The sequence below is a fragment of the Simochromis diagramma genome, unplaced genomic scaffold (assembly GCF_900408965.1).
Source record: "Simochromis diagramma unplaced genomic scaffold, fSimDia1.1 OVJJ01000603.1, whole genome shotgun sequence".
NCBI classification, from domain to species: domain Eukaryota; kingdom Metazoa; phylum Chordata; class Actinopteri; order Cichliformes; family Cichlidae; genus Simochromis; species Simochromis diagramma.
The window spans coordinates 23,650,439-23,670,465 of NW_024387414.1; positions in this window are offsets into that span (position 1 = coordinate 23,650,439).

Here is a 20,027-nt window from a genome sequence, read left to right on the forward strand (position 1 = left end):
GGATAGAGTTTCTGTCACACCAACACTCTGCATGTCCTCCTTCACTTCATCCATGAATCCACTCTGCAGTTTTCCTCTTTTCCTTCTGCATGGCAGCTCCATCCAAATTCCTCCTTTTCACTGATTCCTAACACACCTTTTCCCTTTCTTCTTCCTTTCCAGCCAAACACAGAACAATCTCTACCAGCCCCCTGTTGGCCAACAGAACCAAAGGGCATTGTTGTTAACCCAGGTAACAACAACAGGTTTCCAGTATGGAAATCCCATTCTTTATGATCAACATGTTTGTTTTGGCTAATATTTTATGCTGTTCCTCTCCATTTATACTAGGAGTACACTGGCTCGTGGCCCGCCGTAGCTGTGATGAACAATGTGGAACATGCACTCTGTTTATTCATTCACAAAAGAGACTAGAGGAACAAAATCGAGACTTCACATCTTGATCAAGGCTACAAATTCCCACCATGCCATGCATGAACCAGGTTTCCTGCATCCTGTAGGTTCTTGTAGATTAGTTTGTGACATATTTTTTGTATAGGTATGATGTTGACTGTCCAATTATGACTTGCAGTCATACAGAATCATTCAAGGTAAGCCCTAATGTGTGGGAAAATGTTCATGTACATCTGACTTTTTGAGTAATCCTGCTAACAAACAAACAAAAAAAAACCCAAAAGGAATACTGAATATATTTCAAGGGCAATTATTAAGGGAAGCTCAAAAAACTATAACAAATTCCAAGTTACACTATGAACACAAAAGTAGATCCTATATTCAAAGTAGTACATGGATAAAAGCACATGGATGAAAAAGGAAATTACTCGTGGGTGAATTTAATTTATCTGCTTCAGTGTGTTTATGTGCATGTTAACATGTCACACACATTTCAAGTTTTCTTAGAAACATGTCAAAACAGGAGCAGTTGTGTTATTAGTGATGCAGTCTCTGATTTTATTGATGTGACAAGCCAAAATGTGTGGTATGAAAAAAAAAATCTACACAGGTCTTATATTAGAGAGACGACTCAATAAAAGTTACATTGTAGATTAAAATCCAAAGTACAGTTGATGGATTTTCAAAAAAACAGGAAACATTCAATCACTTTAATTATACAAATGCTTTACGTGTAGATCAATATTATACAAACCTCCAGGCTGTAGCTGTCATGCCAAATCCATCATCTGGTAGATGTCACTAAGCCGAAACAAATGCTATAAAAAAGCATATGAGCATGGTGAAAAGTAAAAATGTAAAAATGCTCCGTGCACAGCATTTCTCATTTCTTATGAATGAGCAGAAACCTGATTTGTAATGGTAACCAGAGTAAAACAGGTTGCATGTTAAAATTCCCTCATTTTGTCTTTGAAAAGCCAAGTTTCCCAAGATGCACAAAAAGCCCTTTGAATATTAAGTGATTCATGTGTAATAAACACAAGCAATATCAATATAAATCTTATCAAGTCTGCTGAATAAGAAATGTGTTGTTTGCAAAATGTATTCATTAGGACTTGTGCTGCCTAAAGTGCTTAATGTAGCAGGCATGATGGCAAAAGCTTAGCATGGCTTAGGACACAATTTCAGCATTTATTGCGTCATTAAAATTTACTTGCTCGGGGCAAGGTCAGTCCTTTTTAAAAATATTCTGGAGAGGTCATGAAAAAATAGTTAGGGTCATTAAAATTTAATCAGGTCTCCATTCCCACAGGTATTGCAAAAGTTTTATGAACAACCCCGTGCTATCAGATGTGCTATATATCACAAATAGCCTGAGGAAATATGACGCTGTGATGTGCCTCATTCAAAACATACACCAACCAGCCACATTTTAAAAACCACTGAGAGGTGTAGTATATGGGAATAACATTGATTAGCTTACTAGAGTGGAAGATACCAATTTTGGGGTTGCATTAGGCAACAAGTGAACAGTTGAAGTTAATTTTTTAGAAGGTAGAAAAATGGGCAAATGTGTTAAGTGTTATCATGGCTAGAGAACTCTGTCAGAGCAAATTCAAAACTGATTGATACTGTGATGTGGGTTGTATTCAGTAGTTGAGAGGAGGTGGGAGAAACACTCAAAACCACACTGGTACTGGGACACACTCTTCGCCAACCTTACAAAGAACGGTTGAACAGCTGCTGCCTTAGCATGCGAGTAGTGTTCATACAACCTGTAACGTTACTTTGAGTTAGGGAGGTAAAGATATCTCAGTCCATGCGTCATTGTGCAATCACATTTCTCCCACACTCTACAGAGGGCAGTGGGGCCTACTTGTGACATCACTAAACATTAACTTAGGTTGTCTTAAAGAGACACCACACAATACCGACTATTACAGCACCTTACAAACGTGGTCCAAAGAACCACAAAGCATGAACTGGTGAAATAATAATGGGCACCAAAGTCCTGTGTTATGCAGCTGAAGAGCAAAACCTGGCTGCTGTGGTCGATTTCCTGAAATCCTTAATGTTGGCAATGGTATAAAGATGGCAGAACAAACATACCAGTGCAGGATGGTGCACAGAGAGCTACATAGCCACTGCTGAAAATACCTACACATGAATGTCAGAACTGGAGCATGGAGCAATGCAAGAAGGTGTCTGTGTAATAAATCATGTTTTCTTCATGTGCATCATTTACCTCAGAAAGACAAAGAAGCAGATTCCACATAGAGAAAGTATGAGATCTGCAATGTTCTGCTAGAAAACCTGTCCATTGATCTTGATACTACACTTTGACACAAAGCACCTACATAAACACAGATTATACACAGCCCTTTATGGGAACAGTATTCCTTGATGACTGTGGCCACGGTAATGCGCTGTACTACACTGCAAAACAGTTTGAGGAACAAAGAAATCAAAGTGTTGATGGCCTTCAAATTTCTCAGAATTCAGACTGAGCTCCTGCATGAAGTAGGGACAAAAAAGAAACCAACTAAAATGATCTGCTTATAATGTCTTAGAGCGTTATAACACAGACCACCAAGGGCACAAATAGCTCATTCTAATAGTTTTAATTAATACTTGACATATTAACTATTTCAGCATTTGTATAGGAATAATGTAAATGTAAATATAAAAATGTAACTGATAGAGAAGAGTACATGCCGCATGGATATATAGCCATAATCCGCTACAGTATGTTATGTTAGTATGTTTTGTGCTGTTCTGTAGAATAGGACGAACATGTTCAGTATCGTATGCTAATCACTGTTTAAAAACGATGTGCAAGTGATGCTTAACTTTACTTTTGTATGCTTGTTGCTCAAGTCTAATTGGGTGAAATAATCTCACTGCAGATCCAGGGCATAATAAGATTAAACATTACCATCAGAAGTGGACTTTTCCAGACTATCAAATTTACACTCCAGTCCCATGCGACCTGTTTATTTTCAATTAGGTTTTGAAAATGAAAAATGTTCTGGCAGAGTGTGGGGGTGGAACAACACCTCTCTGAAAGTCTGCCATGGCCTGCTGCTCATGTTCACACTCATCCTCTGTAGGAACTCCCACTTCCCGAATACAAGCACACACACCAACTACATATTCTGGATTTGCATTTAATTTTATGAAAGACAGCAGTGAGATATGTACAGTCTATATACAGAAATAAATAGCATATACTTCAGCTAAGCTTGAGGTGGTATAGCTGATGTGGATGAGAGGTTAAAGGTGAGTGAATGAATATTTAACACTCTAAACACTAAATAAAAAAAACTCTGAATCTGCCAAAGAACAAGGATGCCTGCAATCAAGTTAAATGTCTTAACATTTGCTGTCTGAACCGAAACATTAGCAGCAAAGTAAAGTACTTCACCAGAGTCGAATAAATGAGTATTATCAACTTGGCAATGTTTGCCACGTCACACAAAGATAAACTGATGTGACGTCTGTGGTGTCTGAACAAGAAAAAAAAAAGACAAAGATAATCGTTTATCATTTCACAGTGTTGCTCCTCTTGCTGTGGGCATGATCAGTTGAATTACTTGACTGACTCGATATAATTTAGAACTTGAAATACACTATACTACCAAAAAATATTTGCTCATCTGCCTTCACATGTATGTGAATTTCAGTGACATCCCATTCTTCATCCATGCAACAGCTTCAACTCTTCTGAGAAGGTTTTCCACAAAGTTTAGGAGTGTTTATGGGAATTTTTGAGCATTCTTCCATAGGCACATTTGTGAGGTCAGACACTGATGTTGGACAAAAAGGCCTGCCTCACAGTGTCCGCTCTAACTCATCCCAAAGGTGTTCTGTCAGGTTGAGGTCAGGACTCTGTGCAGGCCAGTCAATTTCTTCTGCACCAAACTCACTCATCCATGTCTTTATGGGCCTTGCTTTGTGCTCAGGTGTGTAGTCATGTTGGAACAGTAAGGGACCATCCCCAAACTGTTTCCTATGTTGAAGCATTAAGAGTTGCTTTCATTGGAACTAAGGCTACGTTCACACTGTAGGTCTTAATGCTCAATTCAGATTTTTTGATCAAATCCGATTTTTTATCTGCTTGTTCACACTACAAATAAAATGTGACAGCAAACACGCTCTAGTGTGAACCCTCAAAGCGGCCCGCATGCGCAAAAGAAGACGTCACACACAACGCGTTCTGTTTAGACCAAGACCAAACAGTATTGTTTGACTGATGGCCCTTAATATAAACACTTGTTTCGGACTTTATAACTTAAAGCAAAATTGGGAAACGTAAAGTTCTTTTGTTATTTACATATGGCCTAATAATTATCGTTATTGCTGTTTTAGAGAGGAGCGGTGCTTCAAAGGATAGTTGCAGATTTCTGTAAGAATCTGCAGATTATACAGTAAAAATAAAATGTTCACGTTTCTCCAACGTTGTCTTCCCAACAGTTTCCCTGGATGGCCAAGAAGGTTCGCGATGTCTTCTCCGGCGCTGATAATTGGTGTCTGTTTTGTGTCAGTGACGTAGAAGACGGATTTAATGTGACATGACCATTCGAACAGCAGTCGCTTTCTGAAACATCAGATATGTATCGGATTCAGTACTACATACAAAAGTGACCCAGATTGGATTTGAAAATATTGGATTTGTGCCGTTCACACTGTCATACCATGATCGGATATGGGTCGCATAGGGTCAAAAAAAGTCAGATTTGATGCACTTTCGCCTGCAGTGTGAACGTAGCCTAAGGGTTCAAGCCTAACTCTTGAAGAATAGCCCCACACCATAATCCATTCCTCCACCAAACTTTACACCTGGCACATTAGAGCCAGAAGTACTCATGGCAACCACCAAACCCAGACTCATCTATTGGATTGCCAGATGGGGAAGCATGATTCACCACTCCATGATTCACCACTTTGTGTCTGAGTTGCTGTCCATCCCAGTCACTTCCACTTTGTTAAAAATACCAGAAACAGTTGACTGTGGAATATCTAATAGTGTGGAAAATTCACAACTAGACTTGAACAGGTAGGATTTTATCACAGTACCACAATGGAATTCACTGATTCCTGAGAGCAACCAAACCTTTCACAGATGTTTGTAAGAAACAGACTGCGTGCCTAGGTATTTGATTTTATATATCTGTGGCTGTGGATGTGACTGTAACACCTGACTTCAATGATTTGGATGGTTGAGTGAATACATTTGGCAATATATTAGCAATATGAGCTAAACTGAAGAAATCTAGCTATGCGGTTGCTGAAATGTTCTATCTATGGTCTATTTGGTATCCTAGAGTAAAATCAAGATTGTTGTATGTAACTGCATGTATGTCACTGACTGGGCTTGATCAGTTGCCAGTGAAGGATCTCCATTTCTGTTGGAAAAGCTAGACCACAGGAGGTTACTGCAGCAAACAAAAAATGGCCTCTAGGCATGTAAGAAAAGCTTAGTGGCCATTTGATGCAGTTTAGTTTTTTATAGCTCATTCAGTTCTCATTGCTAAATGACTCGCATCAGAAATATCCAACATGACTGCAATAATTGTGTTTACTCAGGAAGAATTGTATCAGGGGAGCTAGGTAGGACTACTTAGAGCTGATTAGTGAACAGCTTCTGGTAGTATTCATTACATATTCTGAAATACCTTGACTGACTTCATGTTAGCAACATGCCCAACTGGTCAGGAAGGTATGATACACATTTCCTCTCCTTTTTTTTTTGAGAGCGAGCTTAAATCATTTCAATTGACGTAATTATTGAAACAAACTATTATAGCGGACTGAATTAATGTGAACCACTGGAGGGTGTTTCAGATACCCTTTGGCAGCAGAGCAATGAAGTAGTTTCAGTTCAGTTTCAATTAAAAGTTTGTGTTGTGTTGAAGCAAAGGATGAAAATAGTTCATAGGCAGATGGAAAATAACTAGAAAAATCAAAAGAAAACTAGAGAAATTAATGTATTTGGTGATTAGACTCCTATGACCAAGACTGAAACCACGCAGTGAGGAAGCTGATTGGCCTAAAGAAGTTGGGTAAGAAGATGATTGAACTACAATAATGATGACAGTATTGAGATTGACAGCGTGGGAAAGTGGTAGTGATGTAAAGAAGAGAAAAGCAGCCTAACACCCAGGAAAGCAGGCAGATGAGTGATTACAGATCCTCCTTATTGAACTTGTCCATAAGCTTCATATAGTTCAAGTGTATAGTGTAAGTCTATATAGGTCTGACGTAAATAAGAACTAGCAAGTGTTATGCCTTATTCCCACTTTAGCTATTCATTTGATATCTATCCACTAGGGGTGGAGCAGAACCCGAATACGGTATTCGGAAAGGCACAAATAACGTGTTTTTTTTACAAATACTTATTTTGAACAAATACTTTAAAAAATATTTGTATTCGGGAACAAGAAAAACTTAATATCAAAAAGTTGAGTTTCCTTATGAGACTGCAGTACATGACCGGATGAGTGAGTGACGTGTGAAAGAGGTGAGTGACACAGGCTGCTCCACACAGCAACAGAGAAGGCTCGGCTGAGCACAAAAGACTGAACTGCATCACTATTTTTGTTGAATAGGTTTTTTTTGTACCTTAACAATGATGAAGCAGTTTATAACTTTAGCGAAGATCAGGATATTATTCCATTACGCTGCATTATTGACGTCTGCAGTTGGGTGCTCTAATGTTCGTTCTGTTTACATAGGTCTGTTAGCTCGGTCATTTAGACCAGCGGTCCCCAACCTTTTTTGTGCCACGGACCGGTTTATGCCCGACAATATTTTCATGGACCGGCCTTTAAGGTGTCGCGGATAAATACAACAAAATAAAACCAGTACCGGTACCGAAAAAAAGAAGGTTTATTCATAACCAGTGTTGGGACTAACGCATTATTAAGTAACGCGTTACAGTAACTACGTTATTATTGTGGTAACGAGCACGGTAACTAGTTATTATGCGAAAACCAGGAACGCGTTACTCGTTACTGGGATTTAAATAGGCTCGTTATTCGTTACTTCGTGTGGTGGCTATCGCGGAGCTTCCACAGATTCAATAACATTAGCAAGTGGTGAAGGCCAGCAGGTGGATGAAGGAAAAGGGAGGCAAGAGGAGAGACCCGAAGCAGCCGCCGGTCCGAGTGTCAGGTGAACTGAACTTCAGGTAAGAAGTCATGACCTGCAGTCTATCTGGGTCAGATATGAACCAAGTTTAGGTGGAGTTTATTTTCGTTATGCTGACTTTTTCGTACTGCGTGCTAGCTAGCATGACGGAGTTTCTATACAGCTGGGTGGGTGCTATGTTACTGATGTTGAACTTGTTCATAAGGTTAATTATTAGAGTTGCCAACCGTCCCGTAAAAAACAGAAACGTCTTGTATTCAGAGAAAATATTACGCGTTTCGTATTGAGGTGAAAAGGAACATTTTGTCCCGGACTTCAGCTACAATGAAAAAGACACAAAGCTGGATTTATTCTGTGTTTACGCTGCACAGCTGCCTCTTCTCCTCTCATTCTCTCCCCCTCTCTCTCCCTCTCCTGTTTCTACTTCAATCATGAAAACTGATCAATGATCAGCTGATCGGCTTTTCTCTCTTGTTTATTTATCGCGTACTTTGCGCCAGAAAGAAGAAACCAGCGGATGTTGCGCTAAACAACAGCAGCACGTTTAAGCTTGATCAGCTGTTGTTAGAATTTATTTAATATTACTTTCTACTATCAGCTGATGTTTGCTGGAGCCACAGCTGTAAAGCTGCTGGTCATGATGTCGGTTTGGATATGTGGTGAGAGGGAAACATGAAGATGAAACCAGGAGATGTCCTTACTGACTCATCAGAGCTGAACAGGTGATGGAGAAACAGGTTTACCTTTTAGGTGACATGAATGAGTTGAAGGGAAGTTATGAACTGTTTCTGAGAGATAAATAACACCAGGATCCTTTTTTTAACTTAGCTGACAGCTGGTAACTGTGCAGGGGCGGGTCTAGCAAAGTGTTGCCAGGGGGCCAGGTAGGGCATTAACAGGGAGAGGGGGGCACAAGGAAATACCTTTCTTTCTTATTCTCATTTAAAATGTCTCACTTTTAAAAAAATAATTATCTGAGTCTTACAACAAACGATTGATAGATTAATGCATATATACCATCAAGACAGTGAACATCACTGTCACAACAGCGTTTGTTTTCATTCAAAGGCTTTATGATTTTTCCTATAATGGTGGGCCGGTCTCTAGTCAAATTCCCCGGGACGATTTTTTTTTTGTCCCAGTCCAGCCCTGTAAGCAGCTCATCTGCAGTCTGGTGTTACCTACATCTTCCTATTCAGAAGGCAGAATTTCCGAGTTCTGAGTACAATCGAAAGCACCACGACTGCAGTTTTTGTGTTGGATGTAAAAAGCAGGCTAGAATCATGCGGCGGTCAACGACGGTCCAGGCGTGGGATTTCCTCTCATGGAACTGTGCACATTATTTTTTTCCTTTCTGTTGGTAGGTGGCACAGTGCACTTGTGGCAAGTAAGCAAGCTAGAAGACTGGCAGTCTGGCTAGGTATCCAGTTATGGAAGCAACACATTAACAAGAGAATTCTGAGTAAAACCAAAGTTACTTTCCCTAGTAACTAATTACTCTGAAAGTAACGAGTAACTTGAAGTAACTGAGTTACTTTTGATAGAAGTAACTAGTAATGTAAATAAGTTACTAATTTAAAGTAACTTACCCAACACTGTTCATAACACACGTGAAAAGACCCAGGAAAACTGAGTAAACGATAAAAACGCTAACAAAATAACGCTGAAAACCGATAAAAACCCTGAAAACTATACATTTCACACCTGAGCCTCAACTCTCGCGGCCCGGTACCAAACGACTCATGGACCGGTACCGGTCCGAGGCCCGGGGGTTGGGGACCGCTGATTTAGACAATAGGCTGTTGACAGAGTAACGTTAATGTTCAGTTTAAAAGGTTAAAACAATGCTTTTGTAGTTGTGGTGAGTTATAACTTGTGGGAGTTATATGGTACGTTTAAGTTACTCTGTCTTTTGCGGATAGGAAGATGTAGACTATATCCTAGTTAACCTTAGAAGAGCTTCCCGTCACTCATTAACTTAGCTGACACTCCCCACATGGATTTGGGCAACCAAACAGAAAAGAGCGTTGCTGCTGCTGAGCCACCTCTTGGTCCTCCACCAGCCAAAAAACTTCTCAAGTTCTGTGTGGAAGCATTTCACAGTCAGTGCTGAAACCAAAGTGATATGTAATGTCTTCAAAAATCAAATCAGCAGAGGCAGAGATATCAAACATCTGTCAACATCTGCTATGCATAATCACATGCACTTAAAGCATCCTCTCCTGGTACTGTCTGCCAACTCCCCCCACAAGCACCAACCCCCCCACCAGCACCAATTCATAATCACAACCATGTTCTGCCCCTGCAAGTCAGTTTCGCTGTCTGTTCAGCGTCCTCCAACAAGGACGGGTGGTGGTGGGGTTCATAATGTTCACAATGGATGAGGCAATGGCTGTTACAGTGGGGCAAAAAAGAATTTAGTCAGCCACCGATTGTGCAAGTTCCCCCACTTAAAATGATGACAGAGGTCAATAATTTGCACCAGAGGTACACTGCAACTGTGAGAGACAGAATGTGAAAAACAAATCCATGAATTCACATGGTAGGATTTGTAAAGAATTTATTCGTAAATTAGGGTGGAAAATAAGTATTTGGTCACCTCAAACAAGGAAAATCTCTGGCTCTCACAGACCTGTAACGTCTTCTGTAAGAAGCTTTTCTGTCCCACACTCGTTACCTGTATGAATGGCACCTGTTCGAACTCATCATCTGTATAAAAGACACCTGTCCACAGCCTCAAACAGTCAGACTCCAAACCCCGCCATGGCCAAGACCAAAGAGCTTTCGAAGGACACCAGGAAAAGTATTGTAGACCTGCACCAGACTGGGAAGAGTGAATCTACAATAGGCAAGCAGCTTGGTGTGAAAAAATCAACTGTGGGAGCAATCATCAGAAAATGGAAGACATACAAGACCACTGATAATCTCCCACGATCTGGGGCTCCACGCAAGATCTCATCCCGTGGGGTCAAAATGATCATGAGAACGGTGAGCAAAGATCCCAGAACCACACGGGGGGACCTGGTGAATGACCTGCAGAGAGCTGGGACCAAAGTAACAAAGGTCACCATCAGTAACACACTACAACGGCAGGGAATCAAATCCCGCAGTGCCAGACGTGTTCCGCTGCTGAAGCCAGTGCATGTCCAGGCCCGTCTGAAGTTTGCCAGAGAGCACATGGATGATACAGCAGAGGATTGGGAGAATGTCATGTGGTCAGATGAAACCAAAGTAGAACTTTTTGGTATAAACTCAACTCGTTGTGTTTGGAGGAAGAAGAATACTGAGTTGCATCCCAAGAACACCATACCTACTGTGAAGCATGGGGGTGGAAACATCATGCTATGGGGCTGTTTTTCTGCCAAGGGGACAGGACGACTGATCCGTGTTAAGGACAGAATGAATGGGGCCATGTATCGTGAGATTTTGAGCCAAAACCTCCTTCCATCAGTGAGAACTTTGAAGATGAAACGAGGCTGGGTCTTCCAACATGACAATGATCCAAAACACACCGCCCGGGCAACAAAGGAGTGGCTCCGTAAGAAGCATTTGAAAGTCCTGGAGTGGCCTAGCCAGTCTCCAGTAGTGATGGGTCGTTCGCGAACGAAATGGCTCTTAGAGCCGGCTCTTTGAAGTGAACGACGCGAGCCGGCTCCTTATCGCGAGCCGTCACGTGTTTTTTTTTTTTCTCTTTTCTTTCTCTCAACCTCTCTCTCGCACTTTTTTTCCGCTTCACTCTGCACGCGAGTCTTGTGCTTTATGCTGGGCAGAGGGGGGAGGGGCGGTAGTTACACTTGCAGTAGCACAGGAACAGAGCCAGAGGGAGAGAGAGAGAAAGAGAGCCAGGGACAACAACATCACATTAGAAAGGTATAGTAATCATCCACAACTATTTTCAGTTGCAGATGATAAAGGATTCAGAAAGTTTATTCATGCGGGCCCATATGACAGAGAATGTGCATCTTCTTTTTGTTTTCATATTATAATTTATATTTAATTGTGTTGTGGTTTGCAGTGTTTTGTGTTGTTTCACTTTAAATTTGTAAAAGGAAAAAGCGGAAAATTTAAATAGTTAAAAGTTGAAATGTGAATAGTTGATTTTTGTATTATATGATTCATTTATTACATTTTTTGTGGAGTGAATAAATAAAAGTATATTTACAGTGGCCCCTAGAGACAAAGCACATAAAAACTCCAAAACACGTAAAAACTCAGAAGCACATAAAAACTCAAAACACGTACAAGAGACAACAGAAGTGCTCCAGGATGCTGGGCGCAGTGTGGAGCTTTTGTTATCTTGTGGCTACACAAGCCAGCAAGTACCAACGACCGGATTTGGTGTGTGGTAATAACAGGTAAATGAACTTTTTTTTAAATTATTTGACTATATACGAGTGCCTGTGTATAAATACACAAACAATACACACATGCTTTCAATTGTGTAATTTAAGTGATCTAGTAGCTCTGCTTTGGAAGTTCAGTTCATGCTAGAAATGTGTTTTATATTTATATATAAACATATATAAATAAAACCACTTTTTTTTATGTTAGTAATTCCTTTTGTGCACAATTTTATATATTTGTTAATAATAAATTAATTAAAGCAACAAAACAACCTGAAGAGCCGGTTCGGAGCCGAAAGAGCCGGCTCTTTTTAGTGATCCGAACCGAAAGAGCCGGATCTCTAAAAAGAGCCAGAAATCCCATCACTAGTCTCCAGACCTCAACCCCATAGAAAATCTGTGGCGGGAGTTGAAGGTCCGTGTTGCTCGGCGACAGCCCCAAAACATCACTGCTCTCGAGAAGATCTGCATGGAGGAATGGGCCAAAATACCAGCTACTGTGTGTGCAAACCTGGTAAAGACCTATAGTAAACGTTTGACCTCTGTTATTGCCAACAAAGGTTATGTTACAAAGTATTGAGTTGTATTTTTGTTATTGACCAAATACTTATTTTCCACCCTGATTTACGAATAAATTCTTTACAAATCCTACCATGTGGATTCATGGATTTTTTTTTCACATTCTGTCTCTCACAGTTGAAGTGTACCTCTGGTGCAAATTACTGACCTCTGTCATCATTTTAAGTGGGGGAACTTGCACAATCGGTGGCTGACTAAATACTTTTTTGCCCCACTGTATGTTATTTTCTTTTCAATGACCTTCCTTGTTACATGTTAATTGCTGGATTTATGGATAAACATCAACTAATACTGCATATCCATAATTATTATAATGGATATAATTAAAGAATACTTACACTATAACGTTAATTAGAAGTGTAAAGTAAAAAAAAATAATGGATTTTTAAGCCTATTTTGAATTTTACTCGAATACAAATACAAATACAAATACTTTCCCCCCCTCAAGAAATACAAACACAGATACAAATACCAGCTGCTTTGCACATCTCTACTATCCACTTATGTTAACTAATTACAGACAGTCGTTGCATGTCAGCGTGTAAATGTTTGTTCGTGCTGGAAGCGAAAAATAAATTCCTGATGTGCATGTGTCTCTCTCTCCCTCATGCACTATTTTTCTGTGTTTGGGCCACACATTATAGAATAGAATAGCCCTTTATTGTCATTGTACATTGACAATGGAATTTATGTGTACAACAAAATTTATGGATTAAATTAAATTAAATTATGGAGGGTAGATAACCTCTGCCGCCAGATGGCGATGCTATTGTTCATCAGGGGGATGATAGGATAGTTGGGCTATAGAACAAATTGCTCAACCCTAATGTAGTCATTCTTGCATTACAGAACTCCTTCAATCATCTGTTCATTGGGCAGACAGATAAAAAAAAATCACCAACATGCCCTTTTCCTAGGGTGTAGGCATGTAACCTAAGGCTCATATTATATGCTGATAAATACAGTATGGAACAATTCTTCTGAGGTCATGCTGCAGAGTAAAGCAAAAGTAATGTAACTAGTAGTGTAACAAATGACCTCACTTAATGAGCAGTACTTTTAAAACACTAAATTAAAAAAAAAAGAGATTTAGATATTAATCAAAACTACACATGAATATTGAATAGGATACACATTATTATATAGTATCAATATAGTATTGATGTCCTTGCTTCCTCTAGTCGACACACAGCTTCACACAGCGCCTGCAGACAACACTTTAGCAGGAAATTCAGAGGTCAGTAAAGCTCCCGTTTCAACAACACTTAAGTCTTGAACACTTTTCATAAACGTTAATCTAGCTAATCTTAACATTAGCTGTTAGCAATTACCTAGTAGCCACATTAGCAATCTGTTAGCATTAACACAGTGGCTAGAAGACTGTAGCTAGATAAGAAATGAATAATTACAAAATACTGAGCTGTGACAGAGCGAATTACAGATACACCGAGAACTGGTTGGGTTGCTGTACTAAGCAGCGGGGGAATCAAAGTTGAACTGAGCAGAGTATCCAGAGTGTGGAGAACTAATCTGAGCAAATAAAGAGTGAAACGCGGAGCAGAGCAGCTGAAAAGGGTGGATCTCATGCCTGAGGGGCAGAGTTGAGGAGATAAAGAGCTGCAGACTGAGGCTGAGCAGTGGGAACGATGGATGAGAGAGAGGCTGCAGACAGACGCGGACAAGATGATCAACTTTAACTATTCTGCTCTTACAATAATTTATTCAAATGTGTTTCTTATTTTGTTGTAGCCAGCTGTGTGGTCAGTTTAAAATGCAGGCGGTGTTCAGTTTAGTCTTACAGTATTTTTTTATACCACACTTAATCCAAAATTAATGTTTAACTTGTTCATAATGCTGTTCTTCTTCACTAATTCAATTATTTAGATGTATTAGATATTAGATTGGGTATTTAGATGTATTGTGTTGTCTTTTTTACCCCTTGTTTAGGTTCCAATAGAAACACTTCTCCAAAAATATAAAGTAATGTCAGTGGTCGAGGTGTTCCTGCAGGTGATCAGGTTCCAAGGTGCCGGGCAGAGAGCACAAAAGGATGCCGAGCCTTCAGGCCAACCTCATGAAATCTGCTTCTGATTATTTGGTCAGAGACATTCACACCAATGGCCTGTTGGAGGTAATTTTCTAGACCTCTGGCAGTGTTCATTATGCTCGTCCTTGCACAAAGGAGCAGATAGCAGTCCTACTGATAGGTTAAGGACCTTTCCGGCCGTCTCCATTCATCCTGGAGTAACTGTCTATCCCTTGGAATCTGCTCCATGCTCTTTAGACTTTAGACTGTTCTGGGAGATGCAGCAAACCTTCTCCCAATGGCACATATTGCTGTGCCATCCTGGAGGAGTTGGACTACCTTTGCAACTTGTGTAAGGTACAGATATCACCTCATGCCCTAGCCAAATGCAAAACTAGTGAAAAAACAGTCAGAAAAATTGAGGAGAGGAAAAAATATCAGTTTACTCTACCTCTAAAAGCATTCCTGTTAACTTCATTAACACCAAAGCACCTAAAACTGATTAACAACCCTGTTCTACCAAACTAATGACATCAGTACCCTAAAAGATTAATTGACTTCCTTGGTATCAGTATCATGTTTGAAATTTAGTATCGTGACAACTCTACTCACATGTCCAGTTTCAAAACACCACAATGGCAAAAACAGCCATATTTTAGATATAGATTCTGTTTTATTCTGGACTGAAAATTCTGGCAAGTTTAGTTTACTTCACTAACAAAATGACTGTATGTTGTAAAATGAGCATGTTTTTAAGTGCTTTTTTTAAAAAAAGGGAAAAAAAGATGTGAACACTTTAATTTGTCCATCTAAGAGGTCTGAGACATCGCTAGACAAACGTATCAGTGTGCCTCAATTCCTGCATGCTCATGCAACCAAATCCACGTGAAAGTGAAAATCTCACTGAAAGAGCAATGCTTGGCCTCTCTTAGCCTCTATTGATCTGTTCCCTAGATGAGGGCAAGGTGAAGGACACAGCCCTCAATTGGATACAAGGAAGAAGGCAGAAAGAGGAAGAGGACGATGACAGATAGAGGTAAAGTGCTGCAGGAGAAAGAGAAGCAAGCAGAATGGGGAAGAGCTGTGGAGGTGGAGGAGAGAGAGAGAGAAAGGATCTGCAGGGGGCTGACTAACAATGGATGTGCACCAAGGAATTTAGCGTAAAACAGACAGTGTGATGTACTTAAACTGGATTCAGTTTGCAGATTTAAGTAATGTCTCTGCACCGCTTTATTCAATTCTGTACACGTCTTGTCTCACACACTGATCTACTAGTACGTCTACACCAACAAAAGTGTGTTTTATTGATGACAAAAGCTCATCTCTACACTCTAGAGTGTCAGGGCATCAATGAAAATACATCACAGAGAGGAAGCAGTCAACTTCAGCCTCCACACTGACAATAAATCTGAGGGTGAGAGGGCCTTGTAGGATATGTGGAAAAAAAACCCTCATTCTCGCTGATGAGAAAGGTATGTGACGCAAAAGGACACTCCATCTAAAATGGGCTTCTGTCAGCACAGAAATGAAGGAGTTGGAGCGACAGTAGAAAGGAGAGAGGGAGATTAGCAGTGGATATGAGAAGGACAACAGATGAGCGGTTGTCTCCGCAGCTGAATCACATTCTCCGAGCCTATCAACAAGACACTTGGAGAATACAGTCGAGTCCAGTCTGGGGATTAAAAAAAGAAGGGGGTTGAACAACTGAGAAATAGACCGAGGTGTAAAAAGGAGAAATGTTGAAGAGGAAAATAACAGCTTCCATTGCAGATGGAGGGAGAAGGAGAGCACTGAAAATCAGCTGGAAGATGAATTTCTGTTGGCCTTGAGTTCTGCAGGCAATCCAACCCTGAGCCGACCTCTGCGTGTCTTACCATTTTACTTACCTGTTTTATTTGTGGTAACAATTTATGCATTTTCTGTTGTGGCCCATTTTCTGTTTCTCTGCTTCAAAGCAGTTAAAATGTCTCCAATGTAAACTGAAGGCTCAAACACCATTATTTTAGCACGTCCGACACACAGATTTGATTTAGCTTCCTTAAATGAATATATCAAAAAAAACATGATTAAAAGTAGAGGTAATATTGTGCACCCTGCAATTTCTGGACGAAGGAAGAAAAAAAGATGCTTTTAGCTGTTGTGCTGTTTAAATGTGTTGACTGCTGTATGCTTGCTGGGAATGAAGCATATTTTCACAAGTTTTGGTCTAATGTGGTGACACTATTTAATTCTATTCAGGTGCTACATTGGACCTGGAACTGTCCAAGCCTGGGATTGCAAATGACTTCAAGCCTTTTTATCCAGTGCATGGCTGACTGAAAGGAACAGGATTACAGGTTTATAAAAGTGTAGAGAATATGTTCCTTCTTTTCAGTCTAAAGAGTTTCGGATGTATGCACGTGTCACCAGAAATTGTTGGTGTACAAGGTCTCTTTTCAAACATTTACACTTTTAAACTGAAAAGCAAATAATGGATCATTCAGTTTGTGGAATTTATAAAGATAACTTTGGGTGCTGTCTGCTCTTGGGTTTTTCAACAATACAAACATACGAACATATAAAACCAACAATTTCACATTATTTGGTCTGGTTCTTAACTATCCAACGTTTTGTTTAGTTTTCTTAAATTATATTATTATGATTATATTGGACAGCACCTTGTGTCATGCAGGTTCTCCCCGTGTCTACGTGGGTTCTATGGGTACTCCGCCTTCCTCCCACAGTCCAAAGACATGCAATTAGTGGGGTTAGGCCAATTAATGATTCTAAATTGCCCACAGGTGTGAACCATCTGTCCAGGGTGTCTCGCCCTATGGCATCCTGGATTGGCTCCAGCCCTCCCACAACTCTTGAATTGGGTCAGCAGAAGAGGATGGATGAATAGTATTCCAGGAACTCGTCTTTATCAAAGCGTTGAGAGTAGGGACACACTGTTGGCGCCAGTAGCAGTTTTTGATACGGGCGACACGGGCGGTTGCCCGGGGTGGCATCGTGGTGGGGGGCAGCATAACGAGCATCAGCAAAAAACAATAAAAAAAATGCTCGTACTCATGCTGCCCCGACGTCAGCCAGCGCATTTTGGGAATGGCATAGGCACCGATCGGTTTTCTATCGCCCATTTGCTGGGAGTAAGGGCGCCCTCCGTTTGCGAGGTGTGCCTGCTGCTTGCAGCACAGGGAGGAGAGGGCGGGGCGGTGGGGGATTCTCTGGCAGGCTGGAGCAGCATCTAATAACCAACTCGCAAAATAAAACAAAATAAAACAAAATAAAAACAAACCAACAAACACGAAAACACCAGACATTATGATACAAACTTATAATTTGCACCAATGTTTTTTCGAAATTCTATACGCAAAAAGTGAGCGCGAGAGCCCTCAGTGCACCTGCTCGCTGCTTAAGTCAAAGTAAACTTTATTGTCATCTCCGCTACAGTCCAGTATATAGAGAGACGAGACAACGAAGCTCAAGTTACAGCAGTGCAAGTAAACAAACAATAAATATAAGAAGAGTAAGAAAATATACACTTTAGGACCAGGGGTAAAGGGATCAATAACAATTTAAAATTTATAATTTACAGTTTGATGATTTAAAGTCTCACACACAACCCGACGACAGGGGAGGAGGGGCCGGCTGCTTCCAAGTAGAGCACATTTCATTTAGAATGTTGTAAATCCAAGCCCATTATGTATTCATGATCTGAATCCTGGGTTGTTCGAAATCCCAGAAATACACCTTAGACAAAGTGAATCTGTGAATTAAGGGTCTAGGTTCATTAGGTTATGTTGTGGTGATCCTCGGGTTGGGGGATGGGTGTTCATACTGAAGTGCAAAATCAAAACCAATGGAAGATGGACAAGAAAAGTTCAAAGCCATCAGGTGCTCAGTTTAGAAAAAAAATAGAAAAGAAGAGGAGGAGAAAGAAGCAAAAGATACAGGTAAGCAGATGTGTCATTGGATAATGGCAGGTCATCCTGAAACAATCAGAATCATAATCAGAATACTTTATTAATCCCTAAGGAAATAATGTGGGTTACAGTTGCTCCAAGAGGAAATGGTAAAAATACTAACAGTAACAGACTAAACAATACATTATGTTACAGATTTTATTGTCAATTGTTGATTTGTCCTGTTCTCATTGTATGACGAATTATGATGGCTGTTTGGTAGCCGTTTGCATACTATGCATACTCTCTCTCTCTTCATATGTGTGTGTTTCTCTGGTGAAATTCAGTATGGTTCTGACAACAGTTTTATGTTAATGTTCAATCCTTAATATGTTTTGTGTGTGTGGGGGGGGGGGGGGGGCAGAGGGAGTGTTTGCCCAGGGCACCAAACAGGCTAGGACCGTCACTGGCTGGCGCTCTGACATGATGGAAAATATCTGAGATCCTCAAGACCCATTTGGACATTACAACTGAATGCACAGTGCATAAACGTTCATGCTGCTGTTTGAGGTTATGATGTAATGCATAAACAATGGAAACTCCAGAAGAAAATCACTTAAGTTTGGTGTGTGTTGAAGTTGCTATGTCTTCTGCTAAGTTACTAGCACACTGTTCCAATAATTTCTTCCCTTTTATTCAGTTGAATCTACAACAAAAAAGCCAACAATAAAACAGTTTGAAATAAAATAGTATTTTTGCACCAAAAAGGTGATCCGAAAAGATCTATTAGCAGAAAACCTGGCATTTTTCAGGAGATGAACAGTATCTGAAAGAAAATAGGAAAACATCCAGCAAAAACCTGACACGGGACCTGAGAGATGCAATTGGCCCTTCACTTGATCCATCTACTATTCACTAAAGCCTCATCAGAAATGAGCTCAGTGGAAGAGTGGCTGTCATTCTTAAGGAAGGGAAACAGGAAGAAAAGGCTGAGCTATGCCAACAAAAAAAGAAGAGTGGCAACAGGTGATGAATCCAAATCTGAAATTCCTCACAGAGAACAGAGCCAACATCCAAAGAAGAGCTTTGAATGTCCTCCAAGAAGGAGAACTATTGCTGATGCCTACTTAACAAAATTAGAAGAAAGCTTTAAAAACAGAGTTTAGGGTGCGTTGAAAAACAAAGGTGGTCAGACCAAATACAGCTCCTTAGAGCTGTGTTTCTTTTTAGCCTTATATAAATGTATTTCTATTCACACTTGCACGTGTTTCAATAAATTGCCGCTCGTTGCTTTTCCTGGCAAATCTAAAGAAATGAGAGTTGGATGAAGATTTTATGCGCAGCCACTTACCTCAGATGAACTGCTTGGTAGTAAACATGTGAAAAGATGTTCATTTAAGGCAGCTCAGATAAAATTATTACACAATATAGTACAAGTGAAAAGGTGTTGCTTTATTAAAAGCCCTTCTTTCAGATCAGGCCTGCTAACTATAGTGCCAGAATATTACAACATATTAACATTCTCATTTAAGCCGTGTCCAATTTAATTAGATCAGAGCAAAGAACCTGAGAAGTGAAGTCCATAAATTAGACTCAAAACTCAAAACCATTTAAAAGCATTTCTTTTCCACCAAAGCAAGAAAAAGGAGTTGG